Below are 17,921 nucleotides of genomic sequence, written 5' to 3' on the forward strand. Positions count from 1 at the left end.
AGAGAGGAAGTGAGAGTGAGAGAAATGCTATCTGATTGGAGAATTATTATATTTGATTTTTGCAGCAATATTTTTTACTGAGTTTTTTTATTAAATTAATTTATTTTGATTTTTCAACAATCACTTCCATATGCTTTTGAGTTTAAAAATTTTCTCCTCTTTTCTCCCCACTACCCTCCCCAAGACAGCACACAATCTGATATAGGCTATACATTTACATTCCTATTAAACATATTTTTACATTAGTGATGTTGTAAGTAAGAATTAGAACCAATAGTAGGAACCACCAGAAAGAGGAAACAAAACTCGACTGAAGAAAAAAAATAGCAAATAGTATGCTTCGATCTGTATTCAAACTTCATAGTTCTTTCTTTGGATGTGGATAGCATTTTCCATCACAAGGCCTTTGGAGATAGATGTCTTAGAGCCTTGCCTTGCTGAGAAGGGCTAAGTCTATTGAAGTTCATCATAGCGCAACATGGCTGTTATTATGTACAACGTTCTCTTGGTTCTGCTCATTTCACTCAGCATCAGACCATACAAGTCTTTCCACGTTTTTCTGAAGTCAGCCTGTTCATCATTTCTTACAGCACAGTAGTATTCCATTATGTTCATATGCCACAACTTGTTCAGCCATTCCCCAGTTGATGGGCATCCTCTCAATTTCCAATTCTTTGCCACCACAAAAAGAGCTGCTATGAATATTTTTGTACATGTGGGTCCTTTTCCCATTTGTTTGATCTCTTTGGGATATAGCCCTAGGAGTGCTACTGCTGGGTCAAAGGATATACATTGTTATAGCCCTTTGGGCATAGTTCCAAATTGTTCTCCAAAATGGTTGGATCATTTCACAACTCCACCAACAATGCATTAGTGTTCCAATTTTCCCACATCTTCTCCAACATTTATCATTTTCCTGTTTTGTCATGTTGGCCAATCTGATAGGTGTGATGTGGTACCTCAGAGTTGTTTTGATTTGCATTTCTCTAATCAATAGTGATTTAGAGCATTTTTTCATATGACTATAGATGGCTTTAATTTCTTCATCTGAGAACTGTCTGTTCATATCCTTTGACCATTTATCAATTGGGGAATGGCTTGTATTTTTATAAATTTGTCTTAATTCTCTACATATTTTAGAAATGAGGCCTTTATCAGAGAGACTGGTTGTAAAAATTCTTTCCCAATTTTCTACCTTCCTTCTAATCTTAGTTGCATTGGCTTTGTTTGTGCAAAAACTTTTCAATTTAATGTAATCAAAATTATCCATTTTGCTTTTCATAATGTTCTCTATCTCCTGTTTGGTCATGAATTCTTCTGTTCTCCATAGATCTGATAGGTAAACTATTCCTTGTTCTCCCAGTTTGCTTATAGTATCAGCCTTTATATCTAAGTCATGAACCCATTTTGACTTTATTTTGGTATATGGTGTGAGATTTGGGTCTATGCCTAGTTTCTGCCATACTCTTTTCCAGTTTTCCCAGCAGTTTTTTTCAAAGAGTGGGTTCTTATCCCAGAAGCTGGGGTCTTTGGGTTTATCAAATAATAGATTACTATAGTCATTGACTACTGTGTCTTGCATATTTAACCTATTCCACTGATCCACCTCTATTTCTTAGCCAGTACCAAGCAGTTTTGATGATTGCTGCTTTATAATACAATTTAAGATCTGGAATTGCTAGGCCACCTTCCCCTGCATTTCTTTTCATTAGTTCCTTGATATTCTGGACTTTTGTTTTCCAAATGAATCTTGTTATTATTTTTTCTAACTCTATAAAATAATTTTTTGGTAGTTTGATTGGTATGGCACTGAATAAGTAAATTAGCTTAGGTAGGATTGTCATTTTTATTATATTAGCTAGGCCTACCCATGAGCAACTGATGTTTTTCCAATTATTTAGATCTGATTTTATTTGTGTGAAAAGTGTTTTGTAATTGTGTTCATAGAGTTCCTGGGTTTGTTTTGGGAGGTAGACTCCTAAATATTTTATAATGTCTACAGTGTTTAAATGGAATTTCTCTTTCTATCTCTTGCTGTTGGGCTTTGTTGGTAATATATAGAAATGCTGATGATTTATGTGGGTTTATTTTATAGCCTGCAACTTTGCTAAAGTTGTTTATTATTTAAGTAGTTTTTTACTTGATTCTCTAGGATTCTCTAAGTATATCATCATGTCATCTGCAAAGAGTGATAGCTTTGTTTCTTCTTTGCCTATTCTAGTACCTTCAATTTCTTTTTCTTCTCTTATTGCTAAAGCTAACATTTCCAGTATGATATTGAACAATAGTGGTGATAATGGACATCCCTGTTTCACCCTCGATCTTATTGGAAATGCTTTTGGCTTCTCCCCATTACATATGATGCTTGCTGAAGGTTTTAGGTAGATGCTATTTATTATGTTAAGGAACACTCCATTTATTTCTATGCTCTCCATTGGTTTTTTAATAGGAATGGGTGCTGTATTTTGTCAAAAGCTTTTTCTGCATCTATTGAGATGATCATATGGTTTCTGTTAGTTTTTGTGTTGATATGATCAATTATGCTGATAGCTTTCCTAATATTGAATCAGCCCTGCATTCCTGGTATAAATCCTACCTGGTCATAGTGTATTATTCTTGTGATAAGTGGAACAGCACGCAGTTTTACTTCAAGAACTAAAGAAAGGAAAATTTTAGATTGATTGTAGAATCTTGGGTTCTAGTCTTACCTTTGTCACTAACTCATTGTGATTCAGGGTAAATAATTTCCTTTCTTTCTCAATGTGTTTCCTCATCTGCAAACTGAGAGGTCAGAGCAGATGACCTCTAAGGTCAGACATTGTGCTCTATGTACTAATATTCTGTGGTCTAATGTAAAATCTTAATGTATTTTATTTGTGTTCTGTATTATATCCTACTCACAGTTTTCCAAAATCAGTATTCTATATTCTACCTCCATGCTTTGCATAGGCTACCCCTATTTCTGCAATGCCTGCTCACATCTTAGAATCCTTAGTCTTCTTCAAAACTTAGTTTAGGTGATAACCTCCTACTGGAAATCTTTCCTGATTTCCTTACTTGTCATTCCTATTTTCTGCTTTATCTTGCTTTTTTTTTTTTTACTCCTTACATGCTATATCTCCCAGTAAAATGTTAAGTTTAAAGTCGAGGACTGTGGTTTTTAACTTCTGTATCCCAGACCCTGGCACAGTACCTTGTACCTTGGACACAGCAGGCACTTAATGTTTCTTGAATTTTGCTTTAAGCATTCTTTCAACTCTATGACTGTGTGACTCTATGATTCTAAGTCATTCATTTTACCCCGGCTATCTGATTTTCCTCAAAACAGAGGTTATACAGCAATGGCCCCAAAGGAGTATTAGGGTGGTGGTGGCAAGAAGACCATAGAGTATTCATGTAACTTTCTTCAATTCTGTCTAAAATAGGCTTTGAAGCTGCTATGTTCCCAAGAACTGGCTCAGGACATCTGGATAACAAGTTTGACAAAGATGTGAACAATGAAGAAAGCTGATTTATCTGTATAAGGCTTTTTGTCCACAGCCCAAATATAAATCAACTCCCCAGCTTTCCACTTTCAACAATTCAATTCAAATCAACATTTTTATGCATCTATAATGTGCCGGCCATTATGTTAGGTACTGGGGATATAAAGACAAAACAAGACAATCTCTGCGCTTCTAGAGCATACATTCTATTGGGGGGAAACAAGAATACATAGATGAATTCATACAAAATTTATACAAAATACATGCCAAGTATAGAGGCTACATGGTGTAGTGGATGGAGAGCTGGCCTTGTAGATAGAAAGTTTTCTTTAGAGTCAGGAACCCCAGGCTGCAAGTCTTGCATTTTGCATATTGGCTCTATGCTGAGTAAATCACTTAACCTCTGTGGTTTAAGACTATAAAATGCAGTACAGATGTCAATCTGTGTTGGTAGAGGGAATTTCCTTACCAGAAATTCCTCATACTATTGAAATCACAGATTGGGCAATAAAAATACAAAATAATTTTTTGGGGGGAGGAGTATAGTGGGGAGAAAGGGAGAACATTTAACTACTCTGGAATCAGGAAAGGTCTCATGTAGGAAGAAGCATTTGAGTTGAGCATTGAATTCTAAGTCAGTGGTGAAAGCATTCTGGGTCAACTCCAAGTCAACTTATTTTGGGAGTGATTTTTATATTAGTTTGTCAATCCAAAGGTACAAAAAGGAATTCCACATACACAGTAGGCACTTAATAAAGGCTTGCTTGGTACTTGTCCAAAATGTACCAGCACTGGGCTCCTCCCCCACTCATTAGCTTTGTAACTGAGAGAAAATGTAGTGCCTTGAAGGCAGAAATTGTAGTGGATCTGATCCCATCCCCCAAATAAGAATTTAATAAATATTTGTTGACTTGAATTGAATTGACAGAGATACCAGACTAGAACTTTTGATTCTATTTACTAAACTGGCCAGATCTATTCTCCAGCAGCTTCTGGTTAGGGAGACAGGATAATACATAAAAGGTAACTAGAGGCACAGAGATCTCAAGAAAAGGGAGGGTTATGGATAAGGTATATTTGAAAGAGAACTGGATTTGGAATCAGAAGATAATCTGGATTCAAATCTTAGCTCTTCCACTTACTTACCTGTATGACCTTAGGGGCAGCTAGAGTCCAGAGTATCTGAGATCAAATCTGGCCTCAGACATTTATTAGCTGTGTCACTTAACTGCTGTTTGCCTCAGTTTCCTCAATTGTAAAATGAGGATAATAAAAATAACTCTTACTTTCCAGATTATGGTGAGGACCAAATGAAATATTTGTAGAGCACTTAGCATAGTGCATGGGCACATCGTAGCACTTAATAAATGCTTGTTCCCTTCTCCCCTTGGTCAAGTCAACCTCGGTAAGACTAATTTTCTCATCTTTTACAGATGAGGGGGCTGGGCTAATTGATCTCTGAGATCCTTTTTAGCCCTAAATTTATGATTCTATGACTTGTGTGACTTTGGGCAAGGTTCTCTGAGCCTCACTTTGTCTCACAGCCTTCCCAGCTCTAAGGTTCTATAACAATTGCGGTAAGGCATAATATTCATGTAAGGTGAAGGGTAACAAGAGGTGAGAATGCATATGTTTTAGTATTTGCTGACAAGAGTGACAGGGGCTTATTCTCCAAGGTTCTCACCAAGAATGAGTCACTAAATCAATGCGTGACCTTGGACAAATCATCTTATTTATCCTACCCAATTAGAATGTAAGCTTCTTGAGGGCAGAGACTGTTCTCATCCCCCGAAGTGCTGGGCACTTGGCCTGGCACGTATTAAGCATTCGATACCCCGCCCCACCCCCCCACCCCCAAAATCAAAACCATTCATTCATTTCTCCAGTTCCGGTTTCTTCTGTAAAATGATAGGATTTGACTAAATGATTTCAAATTATCACAAAATTTCAGAGATGAGACTTAGAGCCCCTCTAAGTCCACTTCCTCCCTCACTGGGCTGAAGAGGAAATTGAAACCTAGAGGAGTGAACAGATTTGCCAAGGTTACAGGATATTAAGTGGAAGGACTCAGGTCCATTGCACTTGTCAAAGAGCACCTAGGGTCATTTAAACAAACCGAATAAGCATTTATAGAAGCTTTAGGTAGGATAGAAAGGGCTCTAGTCGAATTCACATTTTACAGACGCTGGAGAGCGAAATGCCCTCCGCCAAGGTCATATATGGTAAATAGCAGGGCGGGGACTCGAACCTGAGACCTCGGACTCCAAATCTAGTGCTCTTTTTAATGCACCTTGCTGCCTTCCAGCAGTGAAGCCGGTCATTTTATAAAAGGCCAACACCCCCTCACTCCCCGACCCCCAGTATTTTAAGCTCTCCCTCCCTCTCCTGGTCGCCACTATCTCCTTTTGCCTGGAAACAGCTTCCAACGGGCACCGCAGGGAGCGAGCCCCAGCGGGTAACTGGGGCCAGAACGGCTCCTAGGTAAGGAATCCGTCGCCTCCGCCTCCTCCGGGAAGCGTCAGCGTTTCCGCGTCCCAAGCACGCAGCTCGCGCGCGCTCCGAGGTCCCTAGCTCCGACAATGGCGCAGCAGGGCTCAGGTGTAGCCCTGGGAACGTGGGGAGCGAAGGAAGGGGAGGGGCCAGAGGGAAGCAGGGATAGGGTTTCTTTCGTTCCGGCCCAGGCAGGTGCGGTCGGCCGAGTCGGCAGTTCCCACGCGTGCGCACTAGCGCGCCCCAGGTGCGTAGTTGGCGCAAGCGGCGGCCGGCGCTGGCTCAGGCTCTCAGGTGCGGCACAACGGGCAGGAGGGGGAAAGACAGAGAAGGAAAGGAAGGGGGGCGAGACGAGAGCGAGGGGCGGGCTTCCGTTCCTCAGCGGCGGCGGGGCCCGCCCCTTCCCCGGGCCCACCAATGAGGGGACCCAGAGAGGTCACGTGCTCGCCGCCGAAGCCCCGCTCGCCGCCAGAGCAGCCGCGGCAGCAGCAGCAGCAGTAGGAGCCGGAGCCGCCGCCGCTAGACCGAGGAGCCGGAGCTGAGGAGGCGGCGGCGGCGGCGGCGGTGGTGGTGCGGGGAGCCCAGAGGGAGCCCGGGGTTGGGCCCGGCAGCGGGAACTGGGCGCCGGCTCGGGTAGGCGTCAGAGGGCGGGCGGGCAGTCGGCGGTTGGGGGCGGTTGACTGCGGCCGTTGTGGCGGTTGGGAGCCGGCCGAGCGCTGCTCTGCATTGTTTATTGTGTGTGTCCTTAGCAGCAGCAGCCGCGGCCGCGGGGAGCCCCGGGGACCTTGGAGCTGGGGGAGGGATCCTAGCGCCTCCCTCCACCTCTCCCGGGCCCGGCCCCGGCGGGGAGGATGGGCGGGCTTTGTATCCGCCGCCGCCGCCGCGTCCCGGGAACGGCAAGGGCAGGACTGTACATTCACCTTTGGAGGGGGAGGGGGAGGGGGAAGAGGACGAAGATGAAGCATGGGTTATGTATGGGAGAGAGAGCCCGCGCTCATTCCGACCAGATCCGGGAAGGGGAGAGGCTGGTGATCGAGGATGGAGACGTGTGTGTGTGTGTAGGGGGGGGGTGGTCGAGGGAAGGTGGGGAGGGAGTGAAGGGGGGACTCGAAAATGGAGAGAGGGTGGGGAGCTTCCAGGATGGGGAGAGGATGGTGGGAAGGTCGAGGATGGGGAGAGGGTGATGGGAGGGTCGAGGATGGGAGTGAGTGGGAGTGGGGGCCTAGAAGATGGGGTAGAGAGATGAGGCTCGAGGATAGGATGGAGGGAGGGGGTTCGACGATGGGGAAGAGTGGGGGGCTCTAGGATGGGGTGAGAGGGTGGAGGCCGAAGATAAAATGAAAGTATTGGGGGGGTCAAGAATAGGGAGAGGGAGGCAGTGGGGTGGGTATAGTGAACGGAAGAGAGGCAGGAAGGATCAGAATAGTGAGTTGTGGGACCTACGGGGTTAAAGTGGGGAGAGGTGTGCAATGGCACCCAAAGGGAAATAGTAAGTGATTTCTGATCGTTATTCTAAGGAGGAAGACTTGGGTGATGGGGAGGGGTAGGGAGGAGGGTTTTTTTGGTAAGGTGAAGCACCGCAAAGCATCCTCTGGGTAAGGCAGGGATAGTGAAGATAGACTGTAACTTACCTGGTAGGTGGGGCAAGGATATGTTTGTGTATGAGGGAGAGAGGGTTAATAGAGGGTAGTTTACAGTAATGGGGAATAGGTAGAGGGGAAGAGATGGAAGTGATGCAGAATTCTTGAGTGTGGGTTAGGAATAGAACAAGAATGTAAGGGCATGATTGTTGGAGTTTGAAGAAGATATCAGAAAGGGCCTAAGTTAGGTGATTAGAGGTAAAAATAGGGTTTCTGGTTAGAGAAGAAAGTGAAAGGATGGTAGGGTGCTAGGGTTGTGGAAAATTGATTAGACTTATGGATATGAGGTCAGCGTAGAGCTGTTATCTTGGAGACAAGATTCCACTATTCATGATAATGAAAAGTTGAAGGGCATATCTCCCAAGATGCAAAAGCATTGGTTTCTAGGGCAGTGGAGGTTGGCTGGACACGGTTCTATAACCCTTAGAATGAATGGGGAGGTGGTAAATGATAAGCAGCTTCTGGTAATCTTTATGTTAGATTTATTTTAAGCTTTGATACTTACTAGCCATGTGAACAGCATGAGGTTACTTGAGCTTTCTGAATCTCTGTACTTACCTAGAAAATTCTGAAAAATAATACTTGAACTATCTTACAGGGGTGTCAGATTGGAGTTTAAGTCGTACCTAAGTGCAAAACTGCAAGATTAGAGGAATCATGGAAGGGAGGGTTGGGGGAAGGCTTTGAGATGGTGGGACAACCCTCTGCACTGTTAGGTTTATGATTCTTGGGGCTAAAAGTCCTGAACTTGAATGCCAAGGATCTTGGACTGGAAGATACATGAATGCTCAAACTTCCCAGGTAAGGTGTAGCTAGAGGGCAACAGAAAACAGGAAGATACTGTCTCCTGGTGATAGGCCATACACTTAGAGCCAGTTAGAGGTCATCTTAAACTGGAGAGCCAGGTCTGGGCCTCAAGCTTAAAGGGACCCTTAAATTTCATAAGAGTCATAGAATCTTAGAACTTGGAGGGTACTTAGGTGTCCTCCATTCCAATCACTTCGTGGAGGTGACTTGCTCAGGGTCTCATAAGTAGTCATTGGCAGAATTGAGGTTGTAACCCAAGTCTTCCCAGGTCCATATTCAGTACTCTTCCACTGCATCATGCCGTCTTTCTAATTTAGCATGTAAAGAACTCTTTTGACTGTGTATATGAATTGTGGCTGCCTGAAAACTGTTTTGCTTTTGTGCTTTTGGACACAAAAGCCCAGTAAAGCATTGTTCAATTAAAAAAGTTCAAGTTATTGCACTTTTTCATTTTGTTCTTTTATTTTCAAGTATCCATTATGGCTCTGGGCCTTCAAATATGACAATGACTGGAGGCTTTCTGTGGAGATTCTGCAAATATTGTGGTGTTCTGGTTAATTGAGGTTAGTTTTTAGGTAGAAGATAGATATCCTGGTGACCTAGTCATTGGGGTGGAGTACTTGGTCTGTTCCAGTTTTGTAGGCCTGCTCTCTGAGGCCTCATGGGGAGAAGATAGGTCTGCAGGAATTTATTTTGCTTTTTGAGCCTTTTTGGGTCTATTCTCTGGCATCCTGCTGGGCCGGCTTGGCTTCTTCCTGGGCAGCTAGCTTTATTGCTGTTGAAGAGAGCAGGTTCTGTGGCTGGTGCAGGCATTGTTCCACTAGCCTGCCAAACTCGTGGGGAAATAACTATTAGGGGTTTGAGAACAGACATTTTAGTGTCATTCCCACTCTGTGTTCTGTGGCTAGTGTTGCATTCTTTGGGATTTGGAAGGATCAAGGGAACTTGCTTTGACTAATAGGCCAGTGAAAGGTGGCCCTATTCAGTGTCCCTAAATTTAGACTATTTAGACATTTTGATAACATTCATCAGAAATGGTATTGCTTCTCTGACTTCATGTAAAGTGAAATATCCCTTGTGTGATTTTAAAACAAAAGACTAACTTGTGAACTTTCTACACAATTGTTCCAACTTTTGACAATTTAGAAAATGTCTGGACATTTTTAGTTAAGAATATTCTTATGAAGGTCTCTCCTTTGACTGAATTTTAACTATAAACAGAGGCAGGTTAAATGGATAGAGGCTAAGCTTAAAATAATTTGAATTTGTAAATGTGCACATTTTGAATTTATTATTCTATTAGAATAAACTATCTTTTGCCTAATCCATTTTTAAAAATCCAGATCATGAACTAGCAAACTAAGAGAATGCATATATCCCAAGTTCTCTTTAAAAGGGGGAAGAGTTTTTGAGGATGTGATTTGCCACAGATTTCAGCTATACATACTGTGACACCTACTGGAAGCTTTGTTGAGGTGTGATAAGCCTATGGAATACTGAGATTAACCAATCATATTTGACCTTAATTCTTTGACAGTGATTTGAGTGGTTTTGGACAAGAAGAATGGGGATAACCTTTGAAAATTCCTATCAGCATTGCTAATTTTTTCTTTTGCATTTCCCATTTTTTGTGTGAGGCCATTTGGGTGATCTAGGGCAGAAGAGACTCAAACTGATTGTTAGAGTTGGAAAAAAAATGACCTTAGAACATAGAATGTTAGAACTGGGAGAGGGATGTTAGAAATTGTCTACCTGTTCAACACTTTTTTTTGTTTTTGTTTTTTTTTTTGGTGAGGTAGTCAGAGTTAAGTGACTTGCCCAGGGTCACACAACTAGTAAGTGTCAAGTGTCTGAGGCAGGATTCAAATTCTCCTGATTCCAAGGCTGGAGCTCTATCCAATGTGCCACCTAGCTGCCCCCAACACTTCTATTTTAATGCATAGGAAATAGGTCTAGTACTCTGTAGATACTAGTACAATTTTAGCATACTTGTTATACTTCAGAACCTTATGAAGTGCTAGGCTTAGAACAGTCATTTCTGGATTCTTCGAAATATTCCAAATTTATGAACCTCTGAACTCAGACTAGCTCCTGAATACTTAAGACTTGGGAGTCTACATAACTGGGTTCCAGTTTCTATTTTCCCAGTGACTTGCTGGATGAGACACTTAATCTCTTTATACTCCTTTCTTCTACAGAAACCTGATCCTTCTCTATCTCAAGGGAATTGAGATGGTTTATATTAAGTAAGTTTGAGTCCTTTGGAAGAATAGAGCTAAGTAAATACTGGTCATAAACGTTATTTCCTTCTGTCCTTTCCCATCCATCCCACCCCTTTCTGCAGAATTAAAAAGTAGTTAATGCTTTCTGTACTGTGCCATTTGGATGTTCAGTGTGTAGTGGGTACACTGGATGAGGGAGAAATTCTCTTTCTTTGAATTGTAGTTACTCTAAAAAATGAGGCTGTCTCCTTTGCTGTATAGGACATATAGCTGTCTCATATATGCAGTATTCTGTTGCTGGGTGCTAGGCTGGTCTGGATTCCTCATTCATAATTGCTTATGAGGGACATATATTTGCTGGCTGTTGCTGAAGCTTGTTTCCACAGAAACTAACATAAGTCAGTTTGGGCTGCTAAACGCCTGGATAATAAAAAAAGATAATGCCCCTTTGCAATAAGTTTTGTAAGTAATCAAAATTGAATTTTCATTGTCTTTTTGAATAACTTGAAAAGAAAAATGACATTCCCTCAAAGCAAGTGCATTTGATTTGAATGCTTTTTCATTTTTTTTAAAAGTTAATTTCTGTATTCCTACAATCAAAGAGTGAGCTGGAAAGGACCTTATACAATAGAAAGTCAAAATATAGAATGTTAGTGCTAGAAGGAATTTCAGAATTCATCTACTCTGGTCCCCCTTCTTTTACAGGTAAAGGGACTGAGGCCCTGGGAGGTCAAATGATTTTCCCCAAGGTCACCTGGAAAGTTAGTTACAGATCCAAGAGGAGAACTCGGGTCTCTCCAGTCCACTGCTTATCTCTCCTGTACCATATTGCTGTTTATTGAGATGCTGCTGCATGATTTCTAGTCCCATTGATAATTCATAACTCTTTCTGAGGGAATGATTTTAAAATTGTGTGTGTGTGTGTGTGTGTGTGTGGTAGTTTAGTTTTGAAAAGCCTCCAAATGCTGGTTATGATTGACGTGGCAAAATGTAAATAGTAAATTGCTTTATTAGTCATTAATTTATTTCACCAGAGGGTTGTGACATTGAGCTTCCTTCGTAATTTCTCTTTCTGCTGACTGAGAGGGTTCACTAGTTTGTGGAACAATTGAGGTGTCTTTTGCATTTTACCTCATTTTTATTTGTTTTCACATAGTTTTTTTTATTGGAAGATTGGTTGTTTTTTTTTTTCAGAATCTGTTCAGCTGTAGAAAAGCTATTCCCGAATAGGTAATTATAAAACTTCATAGTCTAATCTAATTTTAGGAAACTGTTTATTGAGATGTTAGTTAAATCTATATGGCAATTAAAATTGAAAGAATGAAATAATGAGACCAGATTAATAGTGATAAAATCAAATATTGGTTTGAAATTGGAGGATATGTAAGTCTTTAATATAAGTTCCTCTACTTAAATAATAAGTTGACTAGATGAATTGATCTCATCTATACCTAATTTGAATATTTCTTGCTTTCAAGGTTATAGAATCATTCAGGGTTATACAATCCTGGGATATCAGACTCGGAAAGGACTTGAGAACATAGAATGTTAGAAGTGGAAGAGAATTCTAAAATTGTCTTGTCCATCCACTTCATTTTATAGAATGGAGGAGGCTCGGGTACATAGAGAGGAAATGCCTTTCTCAAGGTCACACAGCAAATTAAGTAAATGTAGTTGGTGTCCTTGTCTGGTGTTCTTTCTACTATATGATGGTGTTCTTTAAGTGTAACCCTATTTGACATGTAACCTAGGGATCCAGGTGTTTAGTTTCCTGGTTACATTTAACATGACATAGTACAACTTTATCAGAAATATTGCATTCATTAGTTTATTCATCTTCAGTAGAAGTCAAATGGGTACAATTGTTTGTCTCAATAATAAAATCACAGCCCTTTTGAATTGTGTGACTTCATGGCTCATTTCCATTTGAAAAGTGAGAATTCTGCAGCAGGTTGTGTAATAAATCCCCTGGCATTTCTAGGTCACTGCTAAGGTGTAGCTCTTTACTGCTCTGCACCTGCAGTTTTTTTGCTCATCTGCAGTATATTCCAGGTGCCAGGGCTTTTCATAACCTCCCATTGGCCTGCTCAGCTTTTATTCATTGAAATGAATTTAACCATTTCAGTGCAGGTAACCACTGTCCTAAAGTCAGTGGAGAAGGAAGGATACATATAATTTTGGAAGATGTTTAGTTGCTATGTATTTTTTTTTTCTGTCTGCTGTCATTGTGTCCTAGAATCATGGAATGTTATAGTTTTAGAACACGAAATAGAATGTTGAACATTGGAGCTAAAGTGAGTAGATTAGGGTTCACCTAATCCAGGGCTTTTTAACCTTTTTTGTGTCATAGACCTCTGACAGTCTGGTGAAATCATCGAACCATTCTTAGCATGTTTTTTCATGTGTATAATAAAATACATAAGCTTATAAAGGAAACCAGTTATTGAAATACATATATCACAGTGTTTCAAAACAAGTTCATGGATCCCAAGGCTAACAAACTCCTTATCTAGTCTGACCCTTTTCATTTTAAATAAGGACAAATTGAGGTCTGGAGACTTGAAGTGACTTGTCCAAGGTCACATACCTAATTAATGGCAGTCAGAATTAGAATAAATGTCTTCTGCCTTTTTCTTCCTCTGTAAAATGAGGCAGCATTAGATGACCTCTGGGGCCCCTTCCAGCTCTAAATTTATGATTTAATAAATGATAATAAATATAGTTTTATCATAGAACAGGTATTTAAATGGAATATGTGGGAAATAACTAATATTCTGTAACTCCCTTTCCCTTCACTCCCTTCCATCATCTATGAGCCATGTAGATACACAGTTTTTGCACATAGTAGGCAGTCAATAAATATTTACTCTGTAAAGTGTAGGAGCATTGCTTATTTCTATTGGTATTTGATGTGAGTACAAAGACTATCACTTGTATTGCTAATGTTATTTTATTTTGAGTTACTATCAACCTTGCTGTAAATGACTATTCTTGGATTTATTAAATTAAAAAGGAATGAGAGGAGGTACTTTGTGAAAGGGGAAATATAGGTGCTTCTTTCACTTTTCTGTTTAGTTACAAATGAACATGGAACTCACCCAACATTATGCATAGTAATCTATTTTCTTCCTGGTTACATGACAAGCTGTATTACAACTTCATGAGGTTGTGTGATATGTGGAAAGAGCACAGCATTTAGGAACCAGAAGGCCTGAGTTCAAGTTGTGGCCCTGCCAATCATTTGTTATATGACCATGTGCAAGTCATTTCCACTTTTTTGGCCTTATTATTCTGTTGTGATAGGTCTGTTTTTGTGCTAGACATCAGCCTTTCATGCTTACTTAGGTGTATGACCTTGAAAGTCATTTAACTTTGAGTCTTAGTTATTTATAAAATAGGGATAACTTGTGTTACTTACCTTATAGGATAGCTGGGAGGAAACTTTGTATATCTTAAAAACCTATATGGAAATGTGATATTATGCATACTTCTGATCCTGACATTTTTGTCCACAGAAGCATTCAATGGCTTTCTGTTGTCTTTATGATAAAGTCCAAACTCCTTAAAATGATATTCAAGGCCTTCCTTATTTTGTCTGCTGCAGTCAGTGTATTTCCACTTTTATCTACCATAACCTTGATGCCCAAACTAGATGACTTCCAATTCCTTCTCCTATGCAGTTCTGCTTCAGCTTTGTTAGCACTCTTTCACATGCCTCATGTGCATCTCATCCATCTCTGATTATTGAAATTTGTCCATTCTTCAAGGCCTAGCTCAAGCATCATCTTCTCCACCAAGCCTTCTTTGATTTCTTACCTTTCCCTTTCTTCCCCAATGAGGTTACTTTCCTTTAACCTTCACAGTACTTTGTACCCTCAACACATTTACTTTCTTTTCTGCACTACAGTTTTTCCCCTCCGTGGTATGTTTGTGCCTTTTTATGTTGTATCTTCTGTGGGATTATAAACTTCGTGAAGGCAAAAACTACGTATTATCTTTTTTCTCCTCCAGGACCTACCACAGTTTTTGATATAAAATAGATACTTCAGTAGTGGTTGAATGAATAAGAGAGTTATTCTAGATTCTGTAACAACAGCAACCATAGAGGTTTTCCTTTTTTTATTCTGTAGCATCGTGCATAGTATCAGATAGTTCCTTAATAAATTTTTTGTGAAGGGAAGCTAGGTGGCCCAGTGGATAGAGCACTGGCCCCGGAGTCAGGAGGACCTGAGTTCAAATTTGACCTCAAACACTAGCTGTGTGACCCTGGGCAAGTCACTTCATCCCAATTGCCTTCCTTCCTTTCTACCCCGCAGTTATTTTTTGTGGGAAATAGATATGATGCTGGCTTCTGAATTCCATTATTAGCTTTTTGTTTATGATGTTCTTTAATCCAGAAGTTCAGAGTTTACAGATCTGTTACATATTGTTTATGACATCCATATGAGATAAATCATATGCTCCTATACTTTTTTACTTATGGAGAAACTGAGATACAAGGAACAGGTGTTAGCAGCCTTTCAGAGAAAACTTATCTGAAGTGTTGTGCTAAGTTGCTGATTCTTCAAAGGAGAGAATACCTGATTTGCAGTTAGAGGCTTCTTTGTTTAAGTACCAGCTCTTCTATTCTACCAGCTATGTGACTTTGGACAATTCACTTAATCATTTAAAAAATATTAAGCAGCTGCTTTGTATAGGTACTTCCCTTCTCTTTTTCAGGAGGTAGTGGGAGTTGGTTAACTGGGTTATGAGAATGGCAGTTGAGGGAGTTACTATGGGATAGCTTTACAGTCATTCAGCAAGAATTTACTAAACTCTTACTGTGTGTGAAGCACTATGTTAGGCATTGGGGATGCAAAGAGAAAAATCAAATAGCTCCTGCTTCCGAGGAGCTTACTTATCAGAACAAACATTTACAAATATAAGTATCTTCAAACTATATAAATAATAAATATGAGGTAATTTTTAGGGGCAAGACATTAGCAACTTGAGTCATCAGGAAAACCACATAAGAAATGATATTTGAGGTGAATTTTGAAGGAATTTAGGGATTCCGAGAAGTAGAGGCAAGGAGGGAGTATATTGCAGTCATAGGGGACTATAAAGAGGCCACAGTCATGTACATTATCAGATAGTGTGGGAGGTATAATAGTATGTGGAAGGAACAGTAAGTAAATCAGATTGGTTGGATTACATGATAGAATGCAGGAAGGGAAGTAACTATATAGTCTTGGAAAATGAAAAGTAAGTTGGAGCCAGGTTGTGAAGGGCTTTAAATGCCAAACAAAGAAGTTTCTATTTGATTCTGAGGCAGTAGGGGGTACTAGAGTTTATTGAGAAAGGGAGTGATTATAGTAAGATCTGTGTTTTTAATATATCACTTTGGCAACTTTGTGGAGGAGGGATTGGAGAGGGGAGAGCTTGGAAACAGAGGCCAAGAAGGATGAGGGTAGTGTGAGCTGAGAGAAGGGGATAGGTGAGGTAAATTGTGGAGATAGAATTAAATGAGATTTGGCACCTAGGCAGGGGGACAAGAGAAAGAAAAGAGTTGAATATGATAGGATTGTGAAGCCAGGTAACTAGAAAGATGGTGGTTCCCACAAGAGAAATAGATAAGTTTGGGGACAAGGGGAAGTTGAATTCTGTTTTAGACATGTTAAGTTTGAGATACCTGTGGAAGATCCACTTGGAAATGTTCAATAGACAGTTGGTGATGTAGGCCTGGAGCTTAGGGGAAAGATTAGGGACCTGTGTAGAGATGATAATTGAACTCCTGAGAATTGATGAGGTCATTAAGAAAGAATATGAAGCAAAATTTCTTAACCTAGGGTCTGCGAACTTTATTTTATTTATTTAATTTTTTTAAGAGGCAATTGGGATTAAGTGACTTGCCCAGACTTGTGAGTCTGGATTTGAACTCTGGTCCTCTTGACTCCAGGACTGGTGCTTTATCCACTGTGTCATGTAGTTTCCCTGCGTCTGTGAACTTTTTAAAAAGTTTTTTTCAATTCTGAATTCTCCCTCCCTGCTTCCCATCTTCCACCCCTTGAGAAGGCAAGAAAAACCGAACCTGTGTATATTGCCATGCCAATCACATTCCCACGTTGTCTTACTCCCTCCCCTCACCACCCTGAAAATACACTTCATTCTGGACTGGAATCCATCAGCTCTCTGTCTGGATAATATGTTTCAGCATGAATCCTTTGGGATTATAATTGGTCATTATATTGATAAGTATTATATTGTAAGTCTTTCAGAGTTGTTTATCTATTGTTTTTATTGTATGAATTGTTCTGGTTCTGCTTGCTTTGTATCAGTCATGAATTTGTTTTTTAAAAATATTTTAATAAATGTATTTAAATGTTTGCTTTGTAATCCTATGCATTTTATTTATGCATTTAAAAACCTTATTCTGAGAAAGGGGCCATAGGGTCCACTAAATTGGCAAAAGGGGGTCTGTCAGACAGACATCCCCCCCCCCCAAGCTGTACATGACAAGTAAGAATCCCTTGTTCTTAACAGAGAAGAGAGCCCAGGGTAGAATCTTGGGATACACTCGGAGTTAGGGGCTGCAGTATCAAGCAACGGAGACTGAAAAGGAGCAGGCACATAGGCAGGAGGAGAATAAAGAGAACAGTATCGTGAAAACTTAGAAGAGAGTTTCCTAGAGGAGAGTGTATCTTGGAGGATAAGGGTAGTCAAACTGTCAAATGCTGTAGAGATGTCAAGAAGGGTGAATGTTGAAAAGGTAGTGGGATTTGGCAGTTAAAAAGATCAGTGGTAAATTTGGAGAGAGCTGTTTCATTCAAGTAATAAGATGTAATGGTAGATTGCAAGTAGTTTAGAAGTAAGAAAGAGAATAAGTGGAAGCAAGGAGAGTGGATAGCTTTTTCTAGGAATTTGGCTTTGAAAAAGGAGATTTAGGATGATTATTTGAGGAGATAAAAGGGCCAAGTAAAATGTTTTTACGTATGAAGGATACCTGGGTGGTTTGTAGGCAGCAGGAAATAAACCAGTATTTATAGAGATATTGAAAATTAGAAGGAATGATTGTGGGGGATCAAGGGTGCAAATTCTCAGTGAAGGAGTCTCTCATCTGATGAAATACAGTACTTGAGATGGTAAAATAATTGTTGATCAGTGATGAGGACCCAGATGAAGTCATGCTCCATGCCCTTGTAATGGTTGAAAATGTTTCCTCATCTAGAGAGTGTGGGTAATAAAATTTTGTACTACTTGCTTTGTATTTACTTGTGAGGAAAGTGCTTTATAAAGCA

The 17,921-nt window shown here is 40.3% G+C and overlaps 1 protein-coding gene across 2 annotated transcripts in view; it reads left to right on the forward strand.

Annotated features, from left to right (window-relative positions):
- The first annotated feature begins 6,420 nt into the window (after positions 1 to 6,420).
- The window catches only part of STRBP (spermatid perinuclear RNA binding protein), a 142,039-nt gene continuing 130,538 nt past the window's right edge, over positions 6,421 to 17,921 (forward strand). Inside the window, exon 1 of one of the 2 annotated variants that reach the window (XM_020967545.2) lies at positions 6,421 to 6,608. The gene's annotated coding sequence lies outside the window, so the exon portion shown is untranslated. The remainder of the gene's footprint in view (positions 6,609 to 17,921) is intronic. The other variant, XM_020967544.2, reaches the window with a different exon arrangement.

This window comes from Phascolarctos cinereus, unplaced genomic scaffold (assembly GCF_003287225.1).
Source record: "Phascolarctos cinereus isolate Bilbo 61053 unplaced genomic scaffold, phaCin_HiC Scaffold_2;HRSCAF=192, whole genome shotgun sequence".
NCBI lineage: Eukaryota > Metazoa > Chordata > Mammalia > Diprotodontia > Phascolarctidae > Phascolarctos > Phascolarctos cinereus.